Source organism: Gekko japonicus, unplaced genomic scaffold, assembly GCF_001447785.1.
Source record: "Gekko japonicus isolate JY-2015 unplaced genomic scaffold, Gekko_japonicus_V1.1 scaffold391, whole genome shotgun sequence".
NCBI classification, from domain to species: domain Eukaryota; kingdom Metazoa; phylum Chordata; class Lepidosauria; order Squamata; family Gekkonidae; genus Gekko; species Gekko japonicus.
The window spans coordinates 938258-945328 of NW_015174286.1; the positions used below are offsets into that span (position 1 = coordinate 938258).

General features: G+C 43.2%; 1 protein-coding gene across 1 annotated transcript in view; it reads left to right on the forward strand.

Moving 5' to 3' along the window:
- Window positions 1–7071, forward strand: part of HCRTR2 (hypocretin (orexin) receptor 2) — a 32309-nt gene that overhangs the window by 24581 nt on the left and 657 nt on the right.

Here is a 7071-nt window from a genome sequence, read left to right on the forward strand (position 1 = left end):
TAAATCTCTCCCCTCAAGCTATTTTTTGATGACTAGGTTCCTTTTATCATATCCCTATATTATTTTCCCTAATAGAACAAATAGCAGCTTGGGACAGTTTATACTGGAAAAACAGACAGTAACATACATAGCCCCTATGTTATTTCCCCAATCAAATTAGCCTTTGTTGGCTATCATTAATAAATGCTCACACACATATCAAGGTTCTCCATGCCTAATGTGTACTAGGTATGCATTTGGCTAAATCTGAGCCAATTTTTTTTCCAGAAAATACCTTATAGATATTTTGGGATATTGTTTCAGCCAGATACAGATTTAGGGTATCATTAATCTAGCCAAAATGGCTGAAAATATTCAGGATTTTCGAGGCCACCTGATAGTCAGACTTAAAGGGCATTTAAAGGGACTGTGGTCCCCTTAAATGCCTTCTCCAAGCCATATGACTCTGCAGCAAGTGAAGTCATTTAAGTCATTTAAAGGGTTCACAGTCCCTTTAAATGTCTTCCCAGGTGAACTCACTGCTTGGAGATGTTTAAACAGACTGCAAGTTCACTTGCCATGGACTGACACAGCTTGGAGAAGACATTTAAAGGGACCATGATTCTTTTAAATACCATTTCCCCCTTCCATTGAAAGCAATGGAGGATTGGGCACCTTGGGGGGGGGCATAGAATTGGACCCCCTGGTTGAAACTTTTTGAGATGGGGGGGGGGGTTGAGGGGTTTGAAGAGAGGCATGAGCAGCTATGCTGCAAATTTGGTGCCTCTACATCATAAAAACAGCTCCCCAGAGCCCCAGATACCCCCAGAACAATTCTCCATTATACCCTATAGGAACCATTGACTATAATGGTCCCCATAGGGTATAATGGAGCCAGAAAAATTAATACCAGTATTAGGATTTGGGAACATTGGAAAATACCAATATTTTTCAAGATCAATACTGGTTTTATTATTGTTTGTTTTTTGCACACCCCTAATGGGCTGCGAGAGTTGGACTATAAGGAAGGCCAAGCGCCGAAGAATAGATACTTTTGAATTATGGTGCTGGAGAAGACTCTTGAGAGTCCCTTGGACTGCAAGGAGATCAAATCAGTCAATCCTAAAAGAAATCAACCCTAACTGTTCCCTGGAAGGCCAGATACTGGAGCTGAAGCTCAAATACTTTGGCCACCAAATGAGAAGGGAGCACTCATTGGAGAGGACCCTGATGCTGGGGAAGATTGAAGGTCGAAGAAAAAGGAGACGGCAAAGCATGAGTTGGTTAGACAGTGTTTTTTAAATTATTTTTATTGTGTTTCACTATAAACTACAAAGAAAAAGGATGAGGGAAGCTACAAACTACAAAAAAAGGGAAGATACAAAAGAAAAAAACTATCTAATATACCAAGCTAGACAGTGGTCTACTCACAGCTTACATAGCTTATTTCAAAATATCCCTAAAATTTAAATTTGCTAAGATGAAGTTTAAAGATTTCTATTTCGATTATAAGTTAATACAGGCAACATTTGCTAGAATAGGTACATCTTAGTATCTAACAGTTAGTAATTCATAATTCAGGTGTTCAGAGTTAGTTTTATATCTTACTTTTTTTCTCTTTACGTTTATCTTTATCATAGTCCCATCTGACTTTAAGAAGTTTAGGAGCAGCATCTCCTAAATCAGATTCAGAGTCTTCTTCCAAGGAGCTGGGCAATGAATTTGTACTGCTTTCTGATCCATGATCGTTATTGTAATTCGCTGCATTGCCGTCCTCCACTTTCCCTTTTGCCTTTTCCACTTTTTGGTGTTGTTCCAAAAATGCTTTAGCTTTCCAGCTTTGTAGCTGAAGCTAAACTCTGGAATAATCCATCTGTAAGGAGTGGATTTTTTCTGCAAAAAGGATGTCAGGTTCTTATATTGTTTCCTCTTCTTTCTTATCTCAAATGGAATGTCTTTTAAAATTCTTGTCTCTCCACCTTCAATTTTTAGGGTAGTCCCACTGGTCGCCTTGAGTATTCCATCCATGATCGATCTTTTGGAGAATTTCACAAATATTTCACCGGGCAGATTATTTTTCTTAATATAATCTGGATAAGTCCAATAGACTATATCCATCTCATTTTGTAAAGATTCCGCTTTAAGGTCTGCTACTGGCGCCAAAGCTTTGCTTAAAATCTTTTAAAGGTCTTCTCCTTTTTGCTCGGGGACTCCCTGAAATCTCAGGACATATGATGATTTTTCCATTTGTAATTGTAACAGCTGTTGTTTATCAGAAACTCTCTCTTTTTCCACTGTCTCCAGTCTCTGATTTATTGCCTTTATCTTGGCATCCACTTTTTTCAGCGATTTTACAGTTTCTTCTGTCTTTATATTAATTTCCTTTAATTGATTTTGGAGATCCTCAAAGTTGCTATTAAGATTGGTCATCTGGTCCAGCAAAGGGCCCAGTGCAGTGGCTAGCATATTAGGGAAGTTTGTGGTTGTTTCTGGCTTTAAAGTCGATGCAGCTGAACTAGCAGTTCCTGAAGAAGGTCTCACTTTAGGTGCCATTTTATCAGCCCGATGTGACATTGTTTAAATTAAGGAAAAATTATTTAAAGTCTCTGAAGCTGGTTAGATCAAACGCTTTTAACTAGTTCATACTCTATTTTAGCTGAGTAATGCTCTCAGCTCGATTTTCTTCCCTCTACCTCATGTAGTTGCTGTTTTGAAACTTTTTTCCTCCTAGGGTGGGATCAGCCACTCCCACCGCCGCTTTTCAGTTTGAGGTTTGGGAGAGTCTGCACTTAAATGTTTGTCTGCATTTAAGGCTTGTAAACTCACACTTCATCAGGCACTTGCTTCAGCCAGGTAGGGAAAATGCTCAACCTCCTGCTCACTTGTCCCAGTGTGTGTCTCTTTTGCCATACTGGTCTCACGGCGGTGGGACCCATCGGGATGAAGAGGAGCCTCAATACCTCGGCTGTGGCTTCAGGAGAGGCACCTCTCACTCCCCAGGCTATGAGCCCCCTCTGAGGGCTCTGGGGGGGACTGGAATCATCTGGTACCTCTCCCGTCTGCCACGATCTCGGGCCACTCTCATCGGAGCCTGATGGAGCATGCCCACCAGCGATATGCCAAAACTGAAAGTCTGGTTAGACAGTGTTATTGATGCAATGAACATGAAATTAAGCGAACTCCTGAACACAATAAAAACAGGAGGGCCTGGCGTGATGTGGTCCATGGGGTCGTGAAGAATCGGACTCAACTGTGCGACTGAACAACAACAACAATGTGTATTTTGGCCTTTGTCAAAACTAGTGAAGGATGAATGTCAACATTTTTGTAAAAAAAAAAGATCTACCTAAGAAGTTAGCTTCTTATCTGAATCTGTTTAATGTTAAAAGCCTGGAAAACACAGAAGAATAATTTTTTTACAATACAATTCAGTCAACCTGTAATCTTAGTTGTTTTGTTGTTGTTTGTTTTTCAGTTGCACAGTTGAGTTCGACTCTTCGCGACCCCATGGACCAGATCACACCAGACCTTCTTGTCTTCCGCCGTCCTCTGAAGTTTGCTCAATTTCAATTAGTAAATAAAACAGGATTTTTGCTAGAGATTGATTTAAAAAATGGGCCACATTTGAGCTCTCTGATTAAAAGTAATCTGTTTTTCATCCAGCCGGGATTGGCTGTTATGAAAATACATGTGAATACAGATGTAATGTTATAGAAAGTCAAATCACATTGTTCAGTCCCTAATGTGAGCCCAGCTTTGTAATTTATGTAGCAGAATAACATATCTAATCAAATCAACTCTGGAAAGTTGTTCCAGATTATTACAATGGTCTTCACATTATGATCTACTGTTCAGAAATGTGCCATGCTTTGAATTAATTACTTTGTCAGAAAGTTTGATAGTCACAGTTAGAATAACGTCATCTTCTTGGACAGATTTAGAGCCAACATGAGCAGCAGCTTCAGATAACAACCCAGCTTTCTGGTAATCCAATTAAGATCCAGTCCTAGCCCACTGTGCTAATGCTACACCAAACATTTTTTTAGTGCTTGTTGCCTTGAGTGTCCTTAGCTGTATACTGAATTGCATCCTTAACCAACAGGACCTGGATCCAATCACCCTCCAAAGAGACTCCCTCTAGAAAAAAGAACTTCTTAGGCTAGAGGAAGGCTCCGTAGACTGGAAGAAGGTTTCCAAACTACACTCAGTAGTATGGTAGGATAGTGTTTCTATTGTCTTTGTTTTATAATTATAGATACAATTTAAATTGTATTAGGTACTTAGGTCATAATCTGATACTGAAAATCCTCTGGTTTTGAGGATATTCCACAGAGTTCTTGGTTGATCAATTGTATACAGAGATTTTAGTCAGAAACAAACACTCCTATTTACACAAAGGGACAACACACCAGGGTAAATGAATAAATGTTGCCTTTACTAAAGAGTTCTCAAGCGCACATAAACAGATGCACTCCCACAATCTTGCAAGATTTCTTTTAGTTACAATAGTTACAGAAAACAGTAAGCGTTGAAAATAATAAATTCAGACAGACAATGAGGGAGGACACAGAAGGGTAGCATTATACTCATCTGATCCTTGTTGAAGAGATTCTTCTTAGTGGGAACACCACAGGAACGAAAGGTCTCACCAAGGGATTCTTCTCTCACACGGGCAGACAAACCAGCCACGTGTGTGTTTCCTTGGTGTGCACTCCCAAGGAAACCCGAGAGAATCTCCTGCAGCAGAGCTTAGGTTGCCTAATGTGGAAGGGGGGGGTTCTCGCTAGCATGCTGGCTAGCGGCATGCATCTTAAGTTGCAGAAAGGTGGGGAAGGGTGAGCTAGCCCTAACCAGAGAAACAGAAGAGAGAGAAACAAAGGCTGTGTTTCCTCTTTTAAAAGCTTGTTTTTGGGCTTGGCTTAAGGCCAATAAACCCCTAGGAAACCGTCCCCTTCTCTATGCTATAGGTTCAGGGTTGTGACGTCCTAATTGAGGGGAAGGGGGCAATATTCAAATGCTTTACCCTAACTTCAAAGAGAGCCATGTGGCCAGGTGTGAAACCGTTGTTTCCAGTGGCAACCTTTGACTTGCAGAGATGTCCCTGGTCCAGAGGCAATAAAGGATGTGTTCTTTGTGATGCCAAAACCAGATAGGAAGCCGGGTTACGTGGTTTCCCACAGTTCAGCAATGGTGGGGAAACCTGTTGTTCTGCCAAGTTTCCAACTGAGCACTAATGGCGTTTGTCTTCTTTGTCCAGAGGCACGCTGGGAATATGCAGGGAAGCACGTTTTCTGTAGTCCAGGCAGTTCAAACCTTGCTCATGCAGAGGCATGAGAGGCAGGACAGTCCAGTCAAACACACAGCAACCCCTTATCCCAAATGCACAGATGTACAGACATTTGACAGACATAGCATCAGCACAGTACAGACAATGCAGTTACAAGCACACATGGTTACATTGTGCTTTAGAAAAGATAGGTCTGAAGTACTTTCAATACATAGGTATAATCACTCTAGACAGAATTACCTTACTTGGCTCCACAGAGACAAGAGTTATCTGATAAATCTGGGAAGTAACTGGTCAGAGTTGAATGGTTTCAGCAGGTTTCCCCATTCTCAGTGTTGTACTGTCAGCGCCATGCTCAGCTGCCACTGCTATACCCCATCAATTTCAGCTGTGAAGCACCCTGCTAGAGCAGTATGGCAAGGGTGGTGCTATTGATCCCAGAATTGGATTTAGAGAGCTAAATCCTAGGAGACCCACAGCAGTCAACCAGCTTGAGCAGGGTGCTTTGGCCTGAAACAGAGGCTCCCTCTAAGCTGTGGAGTCTTGTGAGCAAAAATTGTGCTTTGTGAGCTACCGACATTAAAGTTGTGAGCGGGCGATTTGGCTACTGCATAAATCAGTTTGCTCTGGAGCCCTCCTTCCTGAGCCAAGACAAAACTGTGTGAGCCGGAGGCTAAAAAACTGTGAGCTAGCTCACTCTAACTCAGCTTAGAAGGAACACTGGCTATGACTCTAGGAGATTTTTCTGGGACCTCATCCCCAGCACTGCCAGCTTGTTTAATTGGAAACCAATATCAGTTTGCTGCATCTACCACAGCCAATACCAAAGCTTAGGGCAAGATTCTCACTGAGCCTTCAGTTTCTTCCTTTCTCCCTCCCCTTTGGCAATTTTCCCTATAAAAATATGGAATATGACTTCCCCTCAGGCCCATAGCTAATGTGGGGCCTGTGGGCCCCGCCCCCCTAGCAGTTTTTATGGGCCCCTTCCTGAGCCTCAGCTCCCCTAGCCCAACTCCCCCTGATTGCCGGTCAGCCTATTGGCAGGGAGGACAAGGGCAGTGATTCCAGAGGCTGCCCCTGGTGTTGTGCTGTGGGAAGAAGCACTGTGGCTCCTTGGGGAGGGAGGGAGCTGGACCCGGACACTCCACAGGGAAGGCCTGCCCTTGCGGAAGGGGAGGGGGGAGAAGGAGGGAAGCTGCGGCCACTGCAGCCCTTGCCCTGGGGCCTTTGATTGGATTAGTGGGGGGGCAGGCCCCCTCCCTAAAAAGTCCTTAGTTATGGGGCTGCTTCCCCTTCATGACATCTGAACAAATAAGCTCATAAAAGTTTAGGCTGGAACAGATATCTTTAGTCTTTAAGGAACCATTGGACTTCTGTTTTATTTTGCTACAATAGACTAACACAGCTACCCCTCTGGAATTAAAGGGGGACAGCCTGAAACTGTGCATCCTCTGAAGCTGGTTCCTGCAGAAGTCATTCAAGCTGGAAAGGGTCTGCAAACATGATCCAGTTTGGTGTAGTGGTTAAGTGTGCGGACTCTAATCTGGGAGAACCGGGTTTGATTCCCCACTCCTCCACTTGCACCTGCTGATGTGACCTTGGGTCAGTAACAAGCTCTGGCACAGCTGTTCCCGAAAGAGCAGTTTGTGTCAGAGTTATCTCAGCCCCACCCACCTCACAGGGTGTCTGTTGTGGGGAGGGGAAGGGAAAGGAGTTTGTAAGCCGCTCTGAGACTCCAAGTGAAGGGCGGGGTATAAATCCAATCTCCTCCTCCTCCTCCTCCTCCTCCTCCTAGCAAATGACGC